Source organism: Balaenoptera borealis (assembly GCF_965194805.1).
Source record: "Balaenoptera borealis genome assembly, chromosome: 7".
NCBI classification, from domain to species: Eukaryota; Metazoa; Chordata; class Mammalia; order Artiodactyla; family Balaenopteridae; genus Balaenoptera; species Balaenoptera borealis.
Genome location: NC_138864.1, coordinates 80471230 through 80497034, shown reverse-complemented (window position 1 = coordinate 80497034; position 25805 = coordinate 80471230). Strand labels below are relative to the sequence as shown.

General features: G+C 35.6%; 1 protein-coding gene and 1 long non-coding RNA gene across 9 annotated transcripts in view; one reads left to right on the top strand and one right to left on the bottom strand.

Annotated features, from left to right (window-relative positions):
- SKAP2 (src kinase associated phosphoprotein 2) overlaps nt 1-25805 on the top strand; it is a 253461-nt gene that overhangs the window by 147613 nt on the left and 80043 nt on the right. The gene's annotated exons all lie outside the window — the stretch shown is intronic.
- LOC309631550 overlaps nt 10901-25805 on the bottom strand; it is a 122798-nt gene continuing 107893 nt past the window's right edge. For 4 of the 5 annotated variants that reach the window (XR_014246342.1, XR_014246343.1, XR_014246344.1 and 1 more), the window contains one exon: nt 10901-14761. This is a non-coding gene — a long non-coding RNA (uncharacterized lncRNA). The remainder of the gene's footprint in view (nt 14762-25805) is intronic. The other variant, XR_014246341.1, reaches the window with a different exon arrangement.

The window sequence follows — 25805 nt, the reverse complement described above, 5'->3', positions numbered from 1 at the left end:
GTCAATCCCTTGCCTACATTTCCAGCTTCTGGCAACCAACTGATCTAATTTCTGCTCCTATAGTTTTGCCTTTTCCAGAAGGTCAAATGAATGGAATAATACAGTGTGAAACCAGGGAAGTTTGGCTTCTTGCACTTAGCATAATGCTTTTATAATTTATCTAGTTACATGTATCTGTAGTTCATTCTTTATTATTATTATTATTATTTTTTAACATCTTTATTAGAGTATAATTGCTTTACAATGGTGTGTTAGTTTCTGCTTTATAACAAAGTGAATCAGTTATACATATACATATATCCCCATATCTCTTCCCTCTTGCATCTCCCTCCCTCCCGCCCTCCCTATCCCACACCTCTAGGTGGTCACAAAGCACAGAGCTGATCTCCCTGTGCTATGCGGTTGCTTCCCACTTTCTTATTATTGAGTGGTAGTCCATTATATGGATGTACTACAACTTGTTTATCCATTCACTAATGATGGATATTTTGGTTCTTTTTGATTTTGACTAATATGAATAAAACTACTATAAATGTTTGCGACAAGTCTTTGTGGTATGTTTTCATTTCGCTTAGGAGTGGGATTGTTGGGTCCTGTGATACATGTATGTTTAACTACAAGAAACTCCCAGATTGTTTTGCATAGTTGCCATACCATTTTGCATTCCCACTAACAATGAGAGTAGCAGTTGCTTTGCATCCTCACCAGCACTTGGTATTGTCCGTCTTTTCATTTTAGTCCTTCAAGTAGATATGTTAATGATTGTACTACCTTTTAATTCTACTACCTACTTATCTCTATTTTAATCCTTGAACCCTAAGAATTTAAAGTCAGAAACAACTAAAACATAGCATCTACCTGCTTATTATTTGAATCTGTTTTAAAAATACTAGATTGGTTTGATTCATGATTCTAAAACCAATTATAATCATCTCAGTTAAAAAAAAATCTTGTATTGAATTCAGTGCATTCTAATCATTTGGTCATGTTCCTAAACATGTGACATGATAATGCTGGTTGAAGCAACACATGACTCTTCATCTCTTGAAGTTTGCCCTGTTAAGAAATATTTTATTGAATTTCCTTGGCAGCTATATATATGCTGAAATTTGAAAAAATTAAGAATAATTTTTAAAGTCTCAAGGTAATGTTCAAGAGTTATACCATTCTACTGCTTAAATGTATTTCTTTAAGGAAGACTTTTACCATATTTGATTATTAAAATATTGATAGTTCTCTACTTTGAAGCCCTCTGGTGTCTTAGCACAATGGAAAGTGTTGCTATACTCAAGGTTTTTTGTATAGCATCACTATTTAGTAATAATTTTAAGGTCCTGCCGATAGTGGTTCCTGCTTCTCTACCTGGATTGGCACTGTTTTGAAAAGGAGATAATTATTTACATAAAAATTAAGGGTGCGTGAGTGGTGTTCTAAGATTTCTTTACAATCACCATAGCATTAATTGTTTTATCCTGGATACTTTAAGAAACAGAGAAATGCTAGGATATAAGTATCAAAGGCAAATATGAAACACAACATGTTTTATTAACTAATATCCGAAGGCTCTTATTGAGGTAGAAGATAGTACCAAATAGAACAGTGTATTAAATCACATCAGTAATTATAACTGGTAAAACCTTTTCTTAGTATTTCTTCTGAAAACTGGTTTGCTCTTAAATAACTGTACCTCATAGTTAACTGTATCAAAATGTTTTGTAACTCATGTTGTAAAATTCACATGTGAGATTTCTAAAAGTTCCCCTTATTAAATTTAGTTGATTTCATGTTATGTAGCTCTTCTATCAGTCATCTGATGTGAACCTCACCAAAATCAGTCTCAATAACATCCAATTTTCTCCTGGTCTCTAGTTCACTGCTAGGTCAGCAAACTTGTGGAGAAGAGAGTGAAAGGGCAAACTGGTCTGAAACAGGTAATAGGCAGTTTTTTGTATCCAGGTGTGAAGGTTCTTCACTTCCAGACCTAAGTAATTAGGGGGGTAAGAATCCTCCGATAATTCAGCCAGTAAAGGTGTTTAATGATAGAATGAACAGTTAGAGGTGGTGATTCATTAGCCTGGGCACTTTGGGCTGGCCAGTGTGCATGCAATAGTACATACTGGCCATCAGCTGGTAAGCATGCAGTCTTGTAAAGGGCTTTCTACTCTGACACTGGTCATATATCATTGCAGCTGTGCCCTTTGATTACTGGGAGGGCTTGCAGAGTGATTAATAGCCAGGATCAATGTTTCTGCCCAGCACATGACATTTGGTCACAGAGCAACCATATACTTATTCCCCTTTGGCACAGCGCTTAGGAGGAATGAAGGATGAGACCTGCCAATTTATAGCTGAGGAGCTTCCAGTTTATAAAATGAGTCAACTTTGACTGTACAAAATTATTCCCCATTGAAATAATTAGTGCAGCATTAAACACAATTAGAACTAAAACTACAGGAGCATGCTTGCTGAATTCAAGCCAGTTGACAGATGGTTAAGGCCTGATATTTGGCTGCCTATGATGACCAAGAGTTATTATTTTGCTGAGAAAATGAAAAAGCTTGAAAGTGAACAGTGGCTACTTAAAAAAAAAAAAAGATTAAGTAATATGATGTAAAATCACATTTAAAATACACCAATCTGTTAGACTTTTCAGTGTGAGAACTCTATAAATATCTGTAATGCAAACAATTGAATATCTTTGTGTGAATGATCTTTATTATTAATACAATATACATCCATTTAAAGCAGATCCTGTTTAAAGCAAAATTGGTTACATGAAGTTTACTTTAATATGATATGTTTTTACTTTATGATATATATTGGGCTTCACCTTACTTTTAGTGCCACTTATAAATCCTGCTAGAATAAAAAGTTTGACAGATATCAACTATTATTAAGAATTTAACTATATAGAAAAAATTGTTTGAGTTAAGAAAATTTTAATCTAAAACTTTTACTTTGGAATCTTTAGATATGTAAATTAGTCTCCCTCATGTTAATTATGTCAGCATAATGGGAAAAAAATCATTTCCCAACTTTCTAGCTTTTTCATAAATTAAAGTCTATATACTCTAATAGAGACGAATGTATATATATTGTGGTCTTTGGTTTTCATAATACTACTTAACTAACAGTGGTTCATATTACATTTGAAGTACTGGCATTTAGGTCACAGTGTACATATTTTACTTTTTCTACACCAGTGTTAGCTGTGCTGAGTCATTGTACATTCCGTTCATAATTACTCCAAAGAGGCTACATTCGCAAAGTTGTCAAGGTCTTTGAGTATACTATATAACGTTATAATTATTTCCAAAATATCTGCATGTATATGTATGCATATATGTATGTGTACATGGCATTAAGCATATGTTTTGGGGGTGTGAAAATTTAAGATTTGGAAGAAACTCCAAGAAATTTATATGAATAGAATTTTATTTCTCCAACTTACACACTTGATTAGGGCTGGAGTTGCATTTTGTACTCATGGTAATAAAAAGTCAGTTTTCTTACCTGATTTTTCTTACTTCTAAATCATTAAAAAGGGATCTAAGACTCTAAGACTAATATGCAGCTTGGTATTTCTATGCCCCTTTATTGACAGAAACAGGGCCAATTTAAATGCTGAAAGTTTTGGGTTAATCACTTAATTTTTGACATGTCTACACTTCTTAATTTGTAATGTAAGAAAGGTATGCTAATTATTACCTGGATTTATATAACAACTTTTTTTCTTAAGAATTCTAAGTGCTTCTGATTTCTCCTGTAACATCTTTTCTTTTCCTTTTTTCTCTTAACCCCTGGGAAGGCTGAGGGATACAAAGGTTCTGTGGCTTACTCAGGAGCACAGCCAGTGAATACAGCTGTTGTAAGAAAGCAGGACTTGCGTCTAATTATCTACCTACTCTTCTGTCACTATGACTTTTTAACAATATAAAATAGTCACAGTTCAGCTTTCATGAAATCTAATACAACATCTTTAATAGTATAAATAGACCATTTTCTTTTTTTGCTCCTTAAAGCTATGATGATTCTGTTTTTATCTGTCTACACATAGTAATCTTTTTTGACTAATATAAATTTTTGAGTTAGTAGGAGTTTGAAAAGTGGTGGTTAAAAGTTATTTACGGTTGTAAATTAGAGCAAAATTCTGAGCTCAAACCAAAGAAGTTGGCTTCTTTCTAATCTGTGTGCTAATCTGGGATAGCTGGACATTGAGTACCTGACAACAAAACATTAGCACAACTGATTACTTGAAGGCCTTGAATTTCTACTTTTACTTCATTTCCTGTCCCATGTGGTATATAATAAGTGTTCACATGATTAAAAATTAATTAGTTATGGGGAAAAGAGATACAAAGTATTGAGTTAATTACATATTAGATAATGGCTCTCTAAAAAAGCATGATCTGTAGAAAGAAGAAAGATATTTTCTTAACCTTAAAAAGAAGAGAACTCCATAGCAAGAATAAAGTCAAAGAATTATATGTTCATGGAAATAAGATGTTCTAGAACTGTCACTTTGGGGAGAATGTTTCTCCTGTCATGATTACTAAATAGTTTGTATGGTATTGCCAGTACAGTCCTTAGACCCAGGCAAGAGGGGACTCTGCTTTGGATCCTATACTCTAGAGGACCCTAATTGGACCCTTCTCTAGTTGTACCCATCCCCTGTCACAGATCCACTCGTTGGGCTCAAGGGGAGCCACCCAACTCTTGTATACATCTCATTTCACCCCACCTTACCTTCTAAACCATGCTCTGGGTACCCAGGGTCCCTGAAATCCCTGCCCAGATGGCCCCAAGCTTGTTTCCAGGGCCTGTGTGGGCCTCTTCCCTGGGTTTGTCCTCTGGTAGATGGGTCAAATTACCAGTGTGGGCACCCATAGGCATAGGAAGTAGCCATGGGTTTGTGCACGGAGTGTGGACAGAGCATGGAAAGGTGGGTATGTGCACAAGGCTCCTTGAGGGTGTAGGATGGAGCCAGGAGTGGGAAGAAAAAAGATATAGAGCTCTTAGGAATCAAGATTCTAAATTCAACCCTGATCCTCCATGTTATCATGATGGTGTATATGTGTCAAGTTAGAAGGATAGACCATGTCTTAGTTAAAAGTTTTATTAGCTTGATAGATAACTTCTTAATATTTAGACATATGCTATGCGGGCCTCCATTTGTACTCTTGTTCTAGGCCCACAGATGTGTGGGGAAGGTTTGAGTGTTGTATCTAAAACTTAGCTTCCTCAGGATCCTAAAGGCCTGGTCCTTTTCCCAGAACTTGTGTATATTGAAAGGGTTTAACAAGTTTTTAACGAAGGTGAAAACTATTTGCACACCTTATGAGCAAAGAGGTACATGATGCTAACAGGAGAATCTGACTTAGTCAGGAAGGTCGGGGAGGCTTCCCTGAGAAAGAGACAGTTGGGCTGAGGTTTGAAGAGTGGCTGTATTGTGAATGAAGAACAGTGTGGAGGAGAGTGGTCAGAGTAGATACTGCTAAGAGCTGTTTCAGAGGTTTGGGAGAAAGATGACAGTAGCTTGATGTAGAGAAGTGATGTCGAGAAGTGACCACGGCAGAAGAGATGGAGATCCTTAGGAGGTCAAATCATGGGGCTTGGTGATGGATGAGCAGACAGGGAGGTGTCAAAAGTTGAGTCTTAGCTTTTGATTTAAAGTCTTGTGTTTTATTTAGGAGTTGTCACTGATTCAGTATTTAAATGAAATAAAAATGGCAGCTACACAAAGCCTAGGGATCCCTAACTTCCTTTTAAAAGGTCCGCATTGATAAGTCTCCTTCTGAACTAAGGATTTGTTGCAAAATTGATTCATTGACTATTTTAGAAGCAGGTAAATATGCAAATATCTCTGCCAGGAGCATTAGCAGCCAGGTTGGCATTTGTAGTTTCATCTTCTTTTGACAGATACATGGAATTTTTACTGATGTGAATTTTAATTATACGCAAAATGAGCAAATATGCTTTTCTTTTTTTTCCAGAAAGACTTTATCTTTTTTATTAAGGAGAAACCCCCACAAAACATAATTTTTCCGTTGGGTTTTTGATGTACCTTACTCCATTCAGAGCTAATGTTAATATGTAAGCTATACTGTTTTACACACTGTAAGAGGATCACATTTGTATTGACTATGTTGCTGAGGGATAAGCTTCCGTCCTCCTCTTTTATTAAAAGTATGTCTGTTGGCAGGGATTAAGTGAGACTGGATGAGTACCTTGTTTTGTTGTGTTAAAACTGGCAGCAGCTCTAGTTATCTTGTAAAATAAGCACTGATAAAGTTAACATCATAATAGAAATTTTTATGTTACAATGATCTCTATAAACTTTCAATGTGTAACCATATCCTTAATACAGTTCAGCTTCAAACTCAAAAGGAACTTAGTATAACAGCCTTTTGCACTGTTTTAGCCATGATTTTTTATGTGTTATGTTGCCCTGGAGCAAATTGGAGAAAAATTGAGCCCATCAGCTAGATATTATTCCTCATGTGAAAATAAATATTGTTATTTCAACACTGAGAAGTTAGAAAAGCTGATTATATTCGCTTTGGTTTTATATATGGAGAAATTATGACTGAAAGGGCCATATATTTATAAGTGTCTAGATTGGCAAAGTATGGCCTGCCACCTGTTTTTATATAGTTTGTAAGCTAAGAGTGGTTTTTATATTTTTTAATGAATGAAAAAAATCAAAAGAATAATATTTTGAGACATGAAAATAATATGAAATTCAAATTTAGGTGCCCAGTTTGTGGGACACAACCATGCTTATTAATTTATGTATTATCTATGGCTACTTTTGAGTTGCAGCAGTAGATTGAGTAGCTGTGACAGAGCCTTGGCCCGAAAAGCCAAAAATATTTACTATCCATCCTGGTATAGATAGCCCCTAAGCAAGAACGGAAATTATTTAGGTCATTGAAAATAAATTGTGTGGTTTTGAAAGAGGTACGACAGAAGTATGAATTGAACCAAGCAGAATAAAACATCTTTACCACAGTAATAATTGCAGCAGCTAATATTTATTGAGCATTTGCTTTGTGCCCAATACTCTTGAGTTCTCTATATACATTGACTCCTCTACAGGCTGTTAGTGTGTCTCATTTTATAGGAAACAGCATACGGAGATTAAGCAACTTGTCCAAAGTCAGTCAGTGCTGAAAACAGGCTAGTTGAGTGCTTTCAAATTTATCTCAGTGGTTTTCTTACCAGTACGTATCTTGTAAGTATTTTCAATTGGTATTAAATTTCTTGAGTAAGAGGTATTTTCCTTAGGTTGATGTCAATTGCTTGTTCTCATTCAGGAGACTTCTGGGTTGTAACATATTTGTACTAGTAAGAGCTTAATCAGTGCAATTCATGTAACTTCAAATTGAAATTATTTCAACCTGTTTGTAGTGACAACTTTAGTAGATTGGATTTTTTTTTTTAAAGGAATTCCTTTATTTTTATTATTTATTTATTTTTAGCTGTGTTGGGTCTTCGTTTCTATGCAAGGGCTTTCTCTAGTTGCGGCAAGCGGGGGCCGCTCTTCATCGCGGTGCGCGGGCCTCTCTCTATCGCGGCCTCTCTTGTTGCGGAGCACAGGCTCCAGACGCGCAGAGCTCAGTAGTTGTGGCTCACGGATCTAGTTGCTCCGCGGCATGTGGGATCTTCCCAGAGCAGGGCTCGAACCCGCGTCCCCTGCATTGGCAAGCTGACGCTCAACCACTGCGCCACCAAGGAAGCCCTAGATTGGATTTTTGTACAACAGGTTCTCCAGTCTTAAAACACAAATTACTTGTTTCTTAAAAAATGAACTTCAAGTGTTTTTTCCTTTGTTTATATCTAATTTATGACCAGTTTTTTCTCTCTTTTTTAAAAAACATTTTAGGTCACTTTCCTGATCAGAACCCTCCAGTGGTTTCCCATTGCACTTAAAATCAAGTTGCAGTTTCTTAACAAGGCTACCATAATGTCTTGCATGCTCAGTCTCTGCTTCCTCTCTAGTCTCTTAATATGTCAGGCTTCCCTTCCCTCAATGTGCTAGAGCTACACTGGCCTTATTTAAGTGCCTTGAACAAACCAAACTTCTTTCTGCTTTGACACATGCTGTTCTTTGTTCCTCCACATTGTTTAGGTCTCAGCTTAAAAATCATCTCCTCAGAGAGGCTTCCTTGAGCCTCCTTTCTAAAATGAGTCTCCCTTTTTGCCCTCTGCATTATTCTCCATCCCTGTTTGTTTCCTAATAGCACTTATCACAATTTGTAATGTTTGTGATTTTTTTGTTGCTTGTTTTTCTGTTCACCTCCCTCACTGTATTGTAAGCTTCATAAAAGAAGGGACCATGAATCTTATTTACCATTGTAATCTCCATGCTTAGCACAGTACCCAACATATAACAGACTCTCTCTGTGAAAGGAATGAATGAAAGAGATCTACCGTCAATGCTACTGTTTAGTCTGAGACCTCATCATAAAGAATTACTGTGGCTGCCTCCTAAACTAAAAAATCTCTTAAGTTCCTTTTATGCTCCCAATTCCATCCTGCCAGATTGCTTTTATAAAAATGCTACATTGATAGAATCCTTCCCTTCCTCAAGATCCTACAGCAGTTGCAGATTGCCTACTGAATCAAGTCCAAATTCCTTTGCTTGTGTTCTAAGGCTCTTCATAATCATAATCTTCGACTTCTTTCCCATAACCCTTTGCTTTTATTAGGCTGGCTTCTTTTATAAGCCATCAGCATTTGTCCTTTATGCTACTGTCTTCCAACAGTCATAGAAGAAGCCCTACAGCTTCCGTGCATTTTCCAATAAACCCAGTCCTTCATCCCTAAAGTCCCATTGTAATTATTGCCTGACCCACACTTAGAACGTCTTGAACATGTACTTGAATGGATTCTCCAAAGTAAATCCTGGTTGTACAGTGATATTGGATATCCATTGTGAAAGTTTTGCCTCAATATCCAATAAGAAGCTAATTCTAACTTCAGCAGAATATATATAGAATGATATGAATCGAGGTGCTTTGTTGTATGGTTGTCAATTTTGGGATTAGAGAAATACTAAAATTATATCTTGGATATTAATTAGGATATTTGGATATTGGATATTAATTAGGACATTTGATGTCAATGAACAAAGTTGCATTTATCTTTATTAAATTTATTTGAGTATAATTAGTCTTCAGATTTTTCTGATCTATGGCATATAGAGAGCTGCTTATTAAATTATTGGCATTCCATTCCATTAGTTCAGAATTTGTTTGGTAATAAGGGCAGGAGGTTGTATTCTCTCTGTAAGAAAAAGTGAGTTTATTCACTGTGCAAAAAACGTTGTAGGGACTTCCCTGGTGGTCCAGTGGTTAAGAGTCCGTGCTCCCAATGCAGGGAGCTTGGGTTTGATCCCCAATCAGGGAACTAGATCCCGCATGCTGCAACTAAAGAACCTGCATGCTGCAACTAAGACCTGGTGCAGCCAAATAAATAAATGAATAAATAATTTTAAGAAGTTGTAGAGAAAATTATTATTATAAAAATTATAATATATATTTATAATTATTATGTATTTATTTATAATATAGTATAAAGTTATTATTTCATTATTATTAGAATCATTCTTGTATTTTATAAACAGGTATTCAGTGACAGCAATTACAAGTAACCCCGAATAAGTTTTTAAAAGCAGGATGCCCCCCATCAGAACTTTATTTGGAATTATTGATAGATTCACATTTCTAGTCACAATAAAATTAAGAACACTTAACATCACTGTGTTTTATAAATTTTTTTAAAAAATTCTATTTTGTTACCCATTCAAATTTATTGTCTCCTAATTAATTTCAATTGGTGTATTTAACTTTCTGAGTTTTTTGAAATTCTAGACTTAAGTTTAGAATGTCTCAGCTATTAAGGCAGATATTACAGTCTGAAAAAATTATCTTTTTAGCTGCTTTTGACATTGACAAGGCAAATCATTATTTGCATTTCTTATATCAAATATTTGAAGGAGAGGAAACAAATTTCTTTTTACTTTAAATTTATTTTATATACTGTAGCATATATACTATCCTTAAATTATGTTTATATTACTTAAGCACAAGATATATTCCATTTAGAGCCATTAAGAAATATATGTGTTTGATATAAAGTGCTACCTACTTTCCCAGGAAAGTAACTTGCCTGAGGTCATCCAGCTATTGAGTAGAAGAACCTGAACTGGGAAACACAGCCCTCTCTGGCTCCTGAGCCCATGACTTTGACCAGTGTGCTATGCTCTTCACAGACATACAGATGATCACAGTGCAAAATAATGAATGCAGTGATAGAAATATGCCCATCGACTCAAAGTTATTTGCCATTCTTAATGTCCTTTTTATGAACTTAAAAGTCTGAGTATGTGTATAGTACTAATTGTTAGCGGAATCATAGAATATGGAACCAGAAGGGCCTGGAAAACTGTCAAATATTGTGCTAAGTGCTTTACATAAATTGTATCATTTAATCTTCAAAACAATTCTATGAGATCTGTGCTCTTATTATTTACTTCTTCAACTTAGGAAACTGAGGCTAAATAGAGGTTAAATAACTTGTTCCTCAGGGAGCCTACACTAAATCCAGCCCTATAGTTTTCTTATAAGCACTATGAATTCTGCTTCCCTGAAATGTTTCTTTCCCCAGCATTTAAAAATAAGGGCTTTCTTATTCACCAGTAGTGATTTTTCTATAACAAACAACTTTATACTCGTCATTACAATTCTTATAGCTTGGCAGTGTTCTGACTTAGGTCTCAGTGTTTAGAGATCAATTCAGGGTCATCAAAAGGATTCTGTATTATCTTTTGTTATTGTAAAACTTATGTAAAATGTAATTAATGGGATTGCCATGTCAAAATTTACAGCTCATACAGTTGTATATTTCTAGAATTTTATTAGTTTAGATACATACAGATCAGTTCATTTATAGACGTGGAGTTGTAAAGCAATGGGTATGTAGTATTTTACCAGGAACTTAGTCTAATTTCCTTTTTTTACTTCAAAATACCATTCATGTGTCTCTCTGACATCTTTATTACTCCTCCCTACAGCTACGTATCTTGTCGTTGTTTGCTAGTCTCGACACCACACTCTGGACTGTTGTGGCAGCCTGTTACCCTCACTATTTGGTATTCTTATGTTTGTGTGTGTACAAAAAAAGAACAACTGCTTTCTGCAGACATTTTGAGTACTCATTTATGTTCCCAGTGGTGACCTCATTTTGAAACACACTGCTACTCTGTGAATAAGCAGAAGAATACACTACCTGGGGGTGTGGATCGATCAGTCTGTTATCGATGCTTAAAGGTGTTGCAGGAATAATGAAAGAAGATTAAAACTAAATCATTGGGAGTCCTGCACATCTGAGGAAACGTCTAATAGTCAAAGAACTGTTAATGTGTACAATTTAATATTTAGCAAATTTCACCAGAAGCAAATTTTATTTCCTTTTTTTCTGTTATCATTTAGTTTCTTTGGAGAGCAAAATATCTCATTATATCTCTGAAAAATCTATAATTTAGACTTTATTTTGTATTATATTCAGTGTCTAGAAAGATTTTATCAACCACCTTACTTCTTTTTCTGGCCTGTTTAGGAAGGCATTTGAATTTAACCCTCTGGAGTTGAAGGAACCAAATGGCTACCATCTCCAGAAAAGATGTTTTATGATAAATGTTTGAAATATTTGTTCTTTTCTTTAAATATAGAACATTTCTAAACATTTAACATTTCTTTTCCTCTGAATATCAAATCAACTAGTGATTTCAACCCTTTGACCTCCTAGAAGTCTCAGCTACCATTTTGGTTCCTGCATAGACCACTCCAGATTCATTGGAGACCTGAATCACTGGTTTGTGAGACAGCACATTTGGGAATTGCAAGTGGTTTGGAATGGTGAGAGCATAGGATGCAGATGTATGAAAAGTGGAGAAGATGGAGAGGTAGTCAAGGGATAGATTTTGAAGGGCTTGTGTATCATGCTAAGAAGTTAGGCTTTATCATATGGACATCATGGAGCCATTGTAAGATCTTAGTACAGAAATGACATATCAGATTTGTATCTAGGTAAGAGCACTTAGCAGAAGTTTAGAGAATGGTCTGGAAAGACCAGAAGTAGGGAGAAGCTGTTGTGATGATGCAAGTGAGAAATGATAAAAGCTTAGACTAAAGAAATGGTGCGGAGAGTAGAGGAGGGAATAAATTCAAGAAATATTTCAGGGATAGAGTTGGTAAGTTTAGTGATGTGAAAGTGAAAGGAAAGAAGTTGCAATGAGTCTGAAGCTTTGCGGTGACTAAATAAATGTGGTACCATTCATTGAGGTAGGGGTTACAGCAGGGGTCCCCAAGCCCCAGACCACGGACTGGTAATGGTCCACGGTTGGTTAGGAACCAAGCCGCACAGCAGGAGGTGAGCGGCAGGCGAGGGAGCAAAGCTTCACGTGCCGCTCCCCGTCGCTCCCCATCGCTCCCATTACCACCTGAACCATCCCTCCTACCCCAGCCCCCGCGTCCGTTGAAAAATTGTCTTCCACGAAACCGGTCCCTGGTGCCAAAAAGGTTGGGGACCGCTGGGCTACAGGAAGGAGAGGAAATGGTTGGAATTAGGTTAGTCATAGTGACCAGAAAGGGGGTAACATGTTAGTTCAGTTTTGGACACATGAAATCTAGAAGGTGAAACATTGTCATCTGAAAATATGGATTTGGAGTTTAGGAGAAAGGTCTTGGCTAGAGTCTTCATCATATAGGGAGCAGTGGAAGTTATATGTGTGGGTAAAATTACACTGGGAGGGTGTGTAGAATTTTGGAAGTGAAAACACTAAAAATGGAATTCTGGGAGGATATCAACGTTAAGGACTGTGGTGAGGAGGATAAGGGTTCACAAAAGTAGATTGAAAATGACCAATATAAGAGGACCAAGAGAGAATTGTTTGACTAGAAGCCAAGGGAGAAGAGATTTTTAGAGGAGGGATGAGTGGTCAGTAGTATCAGTTGCTTCAGAAAGACCAAGAAAGAGAAAGGCCAAAAATTGCCTCTTGAATAGAAATTAGGAGGTCGTGGTGATTTTATGAGATAGCTATGGAGCAATATGGGCAGAAGTCAAATTGTAGTGGATTGAGGAATGAGAAGTGAGAATTAGAGAAGCAAACTGCTTTTTTAAAAAGCTAGGTAGTGACAAACTGTGGTACACACATACCCTGGAATAGGACTCAGCAATGCAAAGGAATGAACTGTTGATACACATGGCAACTTAGATGAATCTCCAGGCAATTGCACTGAGTGAAAACAGCCAACCCCTAAAGGTTACATACTGTATGATTCCATTTATATAACAGTTTTGAAATGACAGAGTTATAGAAATGGTGGACAGAGTAGTGGCTATCAGAATTTAGGGAAGGGGGAGGTTGTAGTTATGAAAGGATGACAGGATGAGGGGCCCTTGTGGTATTGGACCTGTTCAGTGTCTTAACTGTAGTATGTATATTAACCTACACAGGTGATAAAATAGTATAAAACTAAATACACACACACTCAAATGAACACAAGTAAAACTAGGAATATCTGAACAAGATTGGTGAGTTGTATCAATGTCAATAAGGTTGTGATATTATACTAGTTTTGTGAAATGTTACCATTGGGGGAAACTGGGCAAAGTGTACAAGGGACTCTCTGTATTATTTCTTACAACTGCATGTGAATCTATAATTATCTCAACAAAAATTTTTAAAATGTTCAAGTAGTGAAGGGGAGGAAAGGGCACAATAGTCAGAGAGAGATGCAAAGTTAATGTTGGGACTTGATCATGTTTAGATGTAGCAGAGGAGGCAGCAGTGGAGAGGGATAGATTCAAGATTCAAGGGAGAGAGAACTTTCTGTGAATCAGGAGGGAAGGTATAAGGATGGGTGTGAATATAAATGTGTGTATATGTGGAAATCTGAGAGAGTTCCCTCTCAATAGTGTCTGTCTGTCTCTCTCTTTCTTCCCCTCTCTCTATGTAATTTATAAAAAAAGACTCTAATCATTGCAAATTAATTTTTTGCTCAATGACTGTGACAGACTTGGGCACCCTAACTTTCAAAGGTCCCTTTAGAGTAATATCTAGTAACTCTTTATTCCAAATCAACATGTGTGCTGTGATGCCATTTATCCATTAGAGGCAATAACAAATACGGTGTTTGTTAGCTTATGTTAGTAATACCCTGCTCTTTTTTTTTTTTTTTTTTAAATTGCAGCTGCCGTCTAATCTAACCCAGAATATTTTCAACAGTGTTAAAAATTCTATACAGATTCTTGGTGCTATCCACATTCTTTTTGAGCTGTGATTTGAATCGGTGCCACAGTATGTTTTACTATTTATAGCATATCTTGAAATCCAAAGTTTTAGAATGGTATTGCTTGCTTACTAGGCTTTGGCAAAAGAAGCAGTGGCATAATGCACATTCATTCAGAGAAAGAGTGAATTAGTTTGGTCACCCTGAACTAAGGGGGCTTTGAGAAGTTAAGGGACTGTTTGGCTACTCACTGGGAGAGAGCACCTTGACGGGTAGCATACGTAGGCATCTATATACACACCTACAACTCGATCTTGTCCTTTTCTCCACCAAAATGCACTTCAGCAAGACAAAGAAGCTGCAGTTATTTCTCCCCTCCTTTCTGCCTTTCAAGACGTGTATTGCTCTTTTTGAAGACTTTCTCTCTTCAGAGTTGCTCCTGATGGGCTTTTAAAAATTTTTACCTATAAAAAAGATTGGGATGTGAGGAGAAAGAGGAGAGGTGTACCAAAGATAATTCTCCAACTCTGCCTTTTTCAGTGGCACTGGGTTTCGCATGTCATACCTTACAGTAGCCTTACCCCAGGAACTACTGCTTCAGTTGCATTTTATTTGGTTTATGTATTAAGCTTATACAATAACTTATTGTTTCATCACATGTTGTTGTTTTTCAGGTGCAAGATATGAGTCCTTTAAAAGCAGAACCTGTGTTGTCTTTATATCTCCCCAGGTTATAGTATGGTTCTTGACATATGCCAGATTTATAATAAATGTTTATTGTTCACTGAATAATGACTATCATGCACTATCAATATGGAATATAGACTGTGTGAAAAATATTTTATTTTGAAATAAATTTCATAATTGAAGTTATGAGGTTTAGAGGGAGAAGGAAAGGGAGAAATTGTTGGGAGGTGCCAGCACTTTATCCTGGTGTCCAATTGCAGAATCACTGTATTAAACTGATGTTTGTTTATGCTCCTTTGGAAATGTATTAGCTTGAAGAGGCAGAGTAAATGGAACAGAGAAGAGCCTGTAGCATGCCAAGAAACACCTAAGGAGAATGCTAGCTTAATACAAATTATCTTGCCTGCATCCTCAGGAGGTCAATAAATCTCAGTTCATATAATCTGAAGTAGAAAAAAAGGAGGGTTTTTGCTTTTATATCCTCAGTGGGAGACAGGAAGAGAGAAATGTAAAATGGCACCTCATTCCATTTTTCTGGTGCCCTGGGCCAATCTGTAAGGAACAGCCTTAATAGGGGGCAGGAGGTGATGTTTGTGGCTGCTAGTTTTTGTGGGCCTACATGATTACATACTTGAATTAGCCCCTTTGTTTAGGGGCGTTTAAAATGAGTCTAGTTTTCAAATCACACCAAGTGTATTTCTGGAGAATATCATTCTTATCCAACAGGGGTGTTTTTGATAGGTGACAGACAGTCACCAAGACCATCAGTGGATTTACGTCAAAAACTACATCCAGGCTGGGTCCAACAGCTAAGCATTATCATTGTACCCAGCATTAGCATAAGGAAGTGAAGTTTCCTATTAGTGTTACAAGTTTATTAATCAACTATTCTAGATTCTATGCATAACTGAATGAACATGTAGTGTAACTATAAAGTGACATTTTATATCTGCCACCAATTAAAGTTACATGCCGTGAAAATAATCGGTTCCCACAAAACAGACACACACATGGATTTAGTTTCACTTGGAATTTCCTCTGGCTGGCTGAATGTTTGCCAACTTCTTTATAAAGTACTGCATACAAAAAATTCAGTAGGCCTTGGTTTTTCTGATATTTATGTAGTGCTTACTGACTTAAATTAGAGTTTTATTTCTTTTGGAGGGCATAATTTGGCTTTATGGCCCACCATGGTTACTAAATTTCAACACAAAATGTAAAAGTTAATCTTTGGATATAAAGGATGATCCCATACTGTATATCTTTACTTAATAACTTTATTTATTCAACCTGCATTTATTAAATGATTATGTTTTAAGCACTGTGCAGTGGGAAAAAGAAGATGAATAAAACTTGTGTGATCTAGCCCTCAAGTAGCTTATGCCCAAACCTGCATCTTCCCAAACCTGTTTGTTTTCAAATATAACTTTCTCTTTGCTGGTTTTCTGTGTCATCTTTTAGCCACATATTGAAAAAATGACCTGCATAAAAGTGATTCAGCTTTTACTATGATCATTTAAATTATTTTAATAAAAATATTGACTTTTGCTTTATGCACAGTACTTATGCATTGTTTCCAGAATTTACTAAATCTATGGTAGTTTTGTCAGATTTGTACATTTACTGATAACCAGCCTGTTAATTCCCATTTTATAGCTGTAGAAAGTAATTATTAAGTCACAAATATAAAGAAAGCCAGCTATATATTTATTCCATTTTAGTAAATAAATATTTATTCTATAAATATCTATACATTTTCTTCTAATTACACACACAAGCATTCATATTCCTATATATTCTATATAAAATGTACATATGCACATCCAACTTCAGCCTAGATTTTGTACCTATTATTACAAGTTCGCTATAACTTTGTGAATATCAGTTACATCACCTACTTGTCATTAGATGTATAGGAGGTCTGTTTTATTCTTGAACTCTACTTATTGATTTCCCTTCCCCTTAAATCATCAAGGCAAGTTTGGACAACAGTTCAGATTTGTTTTCTCTGTCAAGTCTGAGAGAAGAGATTTAGAAACCAGGCTTTTTGATTAGAATACGTTGGCGAATCTTTTGGTTTGAGTCCTCGGGTCCCAGATTGATTATCATTTAAAACCCTTATTATCACTAGCTATACCTAAGGGTAAGTTGGCATATTAACAGGTTGTAACACTTATCTTGCAGAAACAGTTCCGTCTTTCTCTTTGTTGGAGGAAATTTATACCATCTAATACAAATAATAGAATAATGACTGCTGTGTTATAAGTTGTAACCAGAATTTTCCTGAAAGGAGTTGTGATTTTATTTCCTTTGGAATATTATTAGGTAAGCCTTACCTAAACAGTTATTATACTTTCCTCCAGTTTTAGTGTTATTTATTTATTTATTTTTGATTGGGTATAAAAGGTGTGTGGTAAAGATTTTAAAAAACACCTTTGCATAAATCAGTATATCTGAGTATTATTAGAATGCAGAATACTAGAGTTGAAAGGAGGCTTACAAATGATCTAGTCTATGTTTCTCATTGCACAAGTGAGGTCTAGTAAGATTGAATCTTCTAGGTACCTGCAGTGAAGTTTAGGGGCTGACAGGAGTAGTCTTCTGACTCCTAATTTATTTTTTTCTTCTTCTTCTACTAAGGATGACTATGCTATTGCTATTTTTTTATTGCACAGTTTATGTGCATTATGAGGTACTATACCTGGTTGCTGTACAGTTACAAAAATGTTACACACACACACACATATGCACACACGTCATGTTTGCAGAGTCTACCAGGCAAGAATCAACTATTTCTCTTTACTGAATATTCAATCCCCAAATTGTATTCTTTTGTCTAGCTTTCAGCTTTCTCATATAAAGAGTATTCAACATTTTCTTTTCTTTTTTTTTTTAACATCTTTATTGGAGTATAATTGCTTTACAGTGTTGTGTTAGTTTCTGCTTTATAACAAAGTGAATCAGCTATACGTATACATATATCCCCATATCCCCTCCCTCTTTCATCTCCCTTCCACCCTCCCTATCCCACCAACATTTTCATTTATTAAAAAGAAAGTTGAAAAAAAAATTAGAAACATCACCATTTGCAGTCATGATAGAAATAATTAATTCAGGCAAGAATCATAAATGAATGTTAAAACTCATGGGTGGAAAGTTTGAGGAAGAATAGGACATTTCCATCATCACAAAGAATCTTCCCATAAGATACTTATTAACTGTAAAGTGAAAAATAGTAATGCGGCAGTGGAGAAATGTGGCAGATACCACCTTACATAGGCAATGAAAAGTAACATCATCTATAATGGGACAAATCGACATCATGCACCTCTTGATATGGTGTGCTGAGCCAGAATAATGGGATGAGTTTTGAAAAAAGTAATCTTTTTTGCCTTTGTATTTTTTGAATTCCTTAGAATAAAAAAATTTAGACTTTATATCTTTTATGTCTGAATCTACAAAGAAATGTATGGTATTACTAGATCACTTTCAGTGTGACCACTAATTTTCTTTTTTTGAGATTTTCTTATATGGTTTTATTAATGTGACTAAAAAAATACATGAAAAATGGCTTTATTGACACTCCAGAAAGTAAATACTTGCTATTATTAAAATATAAATGAAAATATTTAAAGAAATCTAAAGTCTCAAACTTAAAGATAGATAACACTTTCTTCAGAACATGTGACTTCAATTGGTCAATGACACACACTGCTGCATCCTCATTATGTCCTAAAGAAGCAACTAATGCTGGACTAGCAAGTTAGTTCAGTTAAAATTCATTGTTAAGAGGCCAGTGTTACAGGTTTGATCTTATGTGGGTGTTATTTTGTTCTCTGGCTATGCATGTAACATTGGCAAATTGGCTTGCAAGTTTATGATTTTAGTTACTTGGATGTTTTAAGTAAGAGTGTGAAAGGTTTTTGAGAGAAGTTATAAATTGCCTTCCTTTGAAACATTCAGTTACCTTCACCTTAAAAAATACTGTTTCTTAGAGGATGATTTCAGTTGTATTTAAAAATATAAGCTGTTTATGAACATTACTGTGATTTGAAAAATAAGTCAAATATTAGCTTCTCTGGGATATATTGGGCAGCATTGTGTGTGTGTATTTTACATACATGCATACATATACACACATTTTACATGTGTGTATGTGTTTGTATGAGAGAGAACATTAAAATAATGACATGTGCAGAGTCTTAAAGAATTTCATTAGGATGTTTAAAGACAACTAACAGTAGACCTAAAAGATTTCAGCATGAGTAAATGTATAGTTTGCACAGTAGATGCTTTTTTTTTAAGTTATGTATAAACTGAGCTTTGCAATATCATAATTTAAATGTACTAGAGAAATACCACTATTTCAAGATGGTATGAAATGGCATTGGTGACTCTGGACTATAAGTAATTTTTATGGTTCAAAAGAGTTTTGAAATTTATTTTTCTTGGCTGTTGGCAAACTTCTCTAGTTATCTTATGTGCCATATTCTTGACATGGACAGATCACTATAATATTGAACTAGTATTGCTGTCTTTTTATTCACTCTGTGCGTTAGCTTCTTTCAGTAAGACTAATTAGAACCAGTTATCTTGTAAGATTTGGTGATGTGTATAATTCTTTTTATAGCAAATGCAACTAACTAGCAAATTATTTTGCTTACTATCTGAAAAGCTGTTAGATTTTAAGATGCATTCTTAAAATATGCAACATACCATGTGAAACATTTTAGCTCTACATTACAGATGTCACCCTAAATTTTCAAATGCTAGTTATCATTTTTAACCTATTATCATTCATTTTTAAACATTACATATGAATGTATTTACTAAATAAGGTTAAAATGATCAGACTTTTAAAATTGCAGTATTGGCTTTTAGTTATTTTGAAGACTAGATGTTGCATTACAGTGGAATTTGATATTGAAAAGGGAATATTTCTACAAATATTGAATTAGAAAGTAAACCGGAAATCCATTTCTTCCTGGCTGTTGTTCCCTCTCATCTCCCCCTTCACCACTGAGGTTTTTAAAAGGCCAATTCTCTTTTCCTTGTTCTCCTTTCTCCCATTTTATTTCTTAATTACTACTGGTTTCTGCCCACAATACCTCCTCCCTGACAGCAAGGCCATTGCAGCCTCCAGATTTCCATATTCAGTGAACAAGTTTTAGCATTTCTCCTTCTCGGCTTTTCTGAAACAGTTGATACTGCTGATCATTCATTCATTCCTCTCTTAAAATTCTGTTCTCTTTTGGCTTCTGGTCAGACCATTCTTTCCTGGTCTTCTCGTATTGTTTCTTCTCAGCATTTCTGTGGCCTCCTCTTCCTCTCAGGAGGAATGAAAAGTGTAAGATTTAATAGTTCGGGACTTCCCTGGTGGCGCAGTGGTTAAGAATCTGCCTGCCAAGGCAGGGGACACGGGTTCGAGCCCTGGTCCGGGAAGATCCCACATGCCGCGGAGCAACGAAGCCCGTGCACCACAACTACTGAGCCTGTGCTCTAGAGCCCACGAGCCACAACTACTGAGCCCACGTGCCACAACTACTGAAGCCCACACGCCTAGATCCTGTGCTCCACAACAAGAGAAGACACTGCAATGAGAAGCCCGTGCACCGCAAGGACGAGTAGCCCCCACTGGCCACAACTAGATAGAGCCTGCAGGCAGCAACAAAGACCCAACACAGCCAAAAAAAAAAGATTTAATAGTTTGGTTGATATTCCTTTTTAGATACAGCTAACCAGAAGTTGTACATGTACAGGAGTTCATGTTGTCTTTTAAAAAATTAATTTCATTCAATATATTCGGTTAGGAAAGAATTTTTTTCTATGCCTATTCTTTACTCTTAATTTTTTTTTTAAATGTTAATATTTAGTTTTTTTTTTTTTAAACGTTTCTTTAATTAATTTATTTATTTTATATTTATTTTTGGCTGTGTTGGGTCTTCGTTTCTGTGCAAGGGCTTTCTCCAGTTGCGGCGAGCGGGGGCCACTCCTCATCGCGGTGCGCGGGCCTCTCACTATCGCGGCCTCTCTTGTTGCGGAGCACAGGCTCCAGACGCGCAGGCTCAGTAGCCGTGGCTCACAGGCCCAGTTGCTCCGCGGCACGTGGGATCTTCCCAGACCAGGGCTCGAACCCGTGTCCCCTGCATTGGCAGGCAGATTCTCAACCACTGCGCCACCAGGGAAGCCCCTTTACTCTTAATTTGACATGAAAATTTGCATTTGCTTTTTCTTCAAGTAGTCTCTATTAAGGGTGCATAGACGATCTGAATTGCAATAACTTTGTTAAGGAAATTTATATTAGGTCTTTAAATAAAATTTAGTATATTCCTAAAGAGGAATCTGTCATGTCATCTAATTGTTAAGGATGATTAAACTTTTTTTTATTTTATAACTGTACAGTATCTCTTTCTGTTAGCACAGAGCACTTTACTTATAATATTGTCAATCACTTTTCAGTATGAAAATGAATCTTTTTTTTCCCATTCAAAGCCTTAAGTATTAAAATGCTTTTCTGAGGTTTTTCTTTAGATGTAGAACTTTAAAGTACCATTAGCTAAGAACAGGGACTTTTACTTCATATATAAGAATTTTCCAAATGGTTTTGTACATATGAGCCTCTTCTCTTGGCCACAAAATTTCTATTTACCTTGACTTAAATTAATAACAAGACTTACTTTATGAACAGGCATTCTAGAATCTGCCAGAAGACTTTTCAAACCAAAAATAAGGATATATTTCCTAAGGAGTGTGAGCTCAATAAATCAGGTGACTGGAGTTGGGAAGGGATAGTGCTGAACCTATTTGTAAACCTTGGGTTTCTGAATGTTAATTTTAAGCTTCCTTTTTAAAAGGCCAGTGTTTGTAGAGCTTATCCTGTCAGCAATATCCTGTGTCAATTGTCAGGTCATGTTTAACGTGTGGAGATATATTAATCGGCCATAGCTAGCACTGTAAGAGGCCGGGATAAATAGAGGGCTCAAGCAGATGAAGAGGGATTAACTGTGTGGATTGAGCAAACTCTTCAATCACTGAACCAGTGATTTTACAAAGGATTAGCTGCTGCTTTTACAAATATTGATTACTGATTTGCTACTCAGAATGGAGACGACATACTTGTGCAGTTGCTGTGTGGTGTGCTGTGTGAAGTGAACATCATTCATATTAATGGATTTGTCACAGGCATTATAGAAACTGACAGATTTATTATAGCAGTTGCTAGAACTGTTATGGTTAAGGTTGTGTCAGCATATCTATTAAAACTTCAGGATTTTGGAAGTTTATAGTATAGCCATAAAATTTATTTCCCAGGTGGAAGTTGGAATACCAGTTATAGCCTGGCACAATTATTTTTATGCATATTTTTACATGAATCAGTTTGAAAGCATTTAAATTGACATAGAACAAAAAATGCATTGTTAGTTTTGTAATGTCAAAAACTTTAGATTTATTTCATTTTGAAAAAAATTAATTTATCATAAATGCTTGTTTTCCAGCCAAGAACATGTCTAATCTGTGTGGACTCCTAAAAATTCATCAGTATTTTTCCCAGAATATGGTTTATCTTGAAGCCTTTCATTGTTTCTAGAATCAGGTGGAGAATTTTAGAAACTATAGAAATATCTGGATAATTAAAAATCAGTGACTATTTTGTTTCCCTTAAGTGACTTTTTAGAACACTAAAAAATCAGTAGTAGAAAATTAGAGTTATCTATAGTAGAGAAAATAGCTTCCTTTAATCTTTTTAAGAAATTGGTTTTCTTTCTTACAAATGTTTTTATTATGTCACAGTAGGAAGGCATTTCAGAGAGCTGAGTTGTACCCTGAAGGATAAGCTGGATGCTTTCTAGGCAGTGAGGGTTGGAGAGGGGTGGTAAAGTGAGGAAAGGTGAGGAGAAACACATTCCAGACAGAGTGAACACTTGTGTGGATACATGAGACTTGGCCTATTTGAACATAGCCAGGTATGTGAACATTCTTAAGGCTATATCTTCATATAGTTGAGGCGATTGTTTTCAAGTTGTACACTTGTATTGATTAAACTAAATCTTCTAGATCAGTGGTTGAAGTTTTTCTGGCTATGATTTAAATAATATAAGTTGACTTAATTTAAATTACTTAAAAACCTGTAGACTGTCTTTTTTGTTTTTCATTTAAAAATTCTATTATGCAAAATTTTAAACATAATACATGCTTATAACAAAGAAAAAGTTGTTTTTCTCACCTAAAAAAACTCCCTAGCAGTAAGAATCGTTAACAGTTCTGAATGTGTCCTTACAGACTTTTCCCCCCTCAATTGTACAAATGTATTTGTGCTAGAATAAATATGGAATCAGACTTTTTAAATTAAAAAATGGGATATCACTATACATATTATTCTACAACTTATGTTTTTCACCTGAGTATGATGAAAATCATTAGTACTACATTAGTACATATCTTTCCACATTACTACACATAGATCTACATATGCATATTTAAATAATATACATTATTTAAAATGGTTTTATAATATCCCCATTGCTGGACATTTTCCATTTTTCTGCCGTCAAAAGTAGTGTTTCAGTGACTGTTGTGGCACACACCATTGTGAACCTGTGCTTTATTTTTTGTAGGATGGATTCTTAAGAGCTGAATTCTTAGAGTATTGTCAGATTCTACCATAGAGCCATAGGAAGTTACATTCCCCAAAGCAGTTTATGAGAGAACCATCTCTTCCCACCTTCCCTGCTATTTGATGTCATTAATCTTTTTAGTTTTTGCCAGTCTTATAAGTTAAAAAGTAGTATCCTGTTTTAGTTTGTTATTTTTTGTTTTTAGTGAGGTTTGTTTTTTTATTCAGCAAAATTTAATGAGTACTTACTGTGTCCCGGGCACTAATCTAGGCACTGGAGATACACAGTGGATAAGACAATGTAAGTCTCTGAGCTCATGGAACTTACATTCTAGTGAAGGTAAGGACAGCTGGGGAGAGACAATAAATCAGTAAACATTCATCTTTTCTTATGTTTATTGGCCTTTGTATTTGTTTTGTGAATTGCCTGGTTCATATTTTTGACCTGTTTTTCTGTTAAACTGTTATCTTTTTCTTATTGATTTGCAGGAGTTCATTGTCTGTTGTGACATCCATGCAAATATTTTTCCCATTCACGCCTTGAAAAAGTCATCCTTTGATAAATTAATGATTGTACTAATTCTTATCCATGTATGGATTTGTAATATCATACCTGACTTCTTTGGCTGATAAGAGATCATTGGACCAAGTGTCAAATTTCCATAATTTTCCATCCTCTGAGTGATTTTTAAGAGTTCTTTTCTCTAATTTAATGTATTTTGATAATTTTTAAGAGTAAATTAGAACTTTGAGTCTTGCATGAGACTTGAGGCTATCCAGATGAAGGGAACTTAATCGAATTAATTAATTTAGTTACTAACTATAATTTTATTCTTAGGGAATAGATATAATATTATATATATAAATTTTTTTCAGTGAGAATATACATCATGATCTATTCAGATATGATTTAATTACAGACTGAATTTGTAGAAAAACATGTAATGGAATATCTTATCATAAGAGCTTACCATATCTGGATTTATTTTGAATAAGTTGTTTGATCATTTATTCATATGGAATTTGAGTAGGATGTATATCCTTTAGATTTTAAGTCTTTACCACGTTTTTAAGAGGTCACTGTGTATTTCAGAGCCAACTACAGATTCAGAGTTCAGACTGCTTTACTGCCTTAAACTCCCCTGAGGTAACTGCCAGCACTTACATTTCAGTGAGAGACCACAGCTGAACTACCTTGGTGGGATGTTCATGTGTGGCTAAAAAGCGCTGTTTGTCACATGAAGTTGCATCCGTTGTTGCATGTTGCTGACAAACATTTTATTCCATTAAATATTCGATGGGCTTGTTTTTTGAAGTTTTAATTTGAATCAAAAACTTTAGTAGTGAAATTGTTCTGGTAGTGACAACTCTTAATAAGGAGAAAAGGAAGCCATGGACAACTGGGCTGTGTCAGGTCTGTGAACCCAGGGCTGAGACAGTCCACACAGGGAACAGATTCCTGGATTGCCTTATGATGTGTAACTCATAGTAAATATCAGTTTTAATATTTGGCAGTTGATTTTTTTATATCATGGATACTAATTTTTGAACAACATGCTAGAATCACATGGTTAAACATGGGCACTTTTAATACTATATGTTCAGTCCCAATTTATTTTTTTTCCTTTGCACTGTAATTCTTACTTTATGTTGGTCGTTATAAAGTTTAGAACTGAATTAGAGTGTTATTAACTGTGAAAGTGGGTGTTAAGATGGAAAGAAATACCAGAAGGATGTTCTCTTTGCTCTTCAGTTGTGATAGCCCTTTCCTGCTACCTTGCTATCTAAACACTCCTGTGTTTCCTGTCACTTTCCTCTTCCCCTGGTCTTCATCAGTGGGAGACTGCACGGGCAGTGGTTAACATATATTAAATTTTTATAAAATTATTTTAGTGACTCAAATGTTGGATACTCTATAAATAAAAATCATCATCCTCATGATCTTTTTTTTTTTTAATAAATTTATTTATTTATTTATTTTATTTTTTGGCTGCATTGGGTCTTCGTTGCTGTGCGCGGGCTTTCTCTAGTTGCATTGAGCGGGGGCTACTCTTTGTTGTGGTGTGCGGGCTTCTCATTGCGGTGGCTTCTCTTGCTGTGGAGCACAGGCTCTAGGCGTGCGGGCTTCAGTAGTTGTGGCACGTGGGCTCAGTAGTTGTGGCTCGCAGGCTCTAGAGCGCAGGCTCAGTAGTTGTGGTGCACGGGCT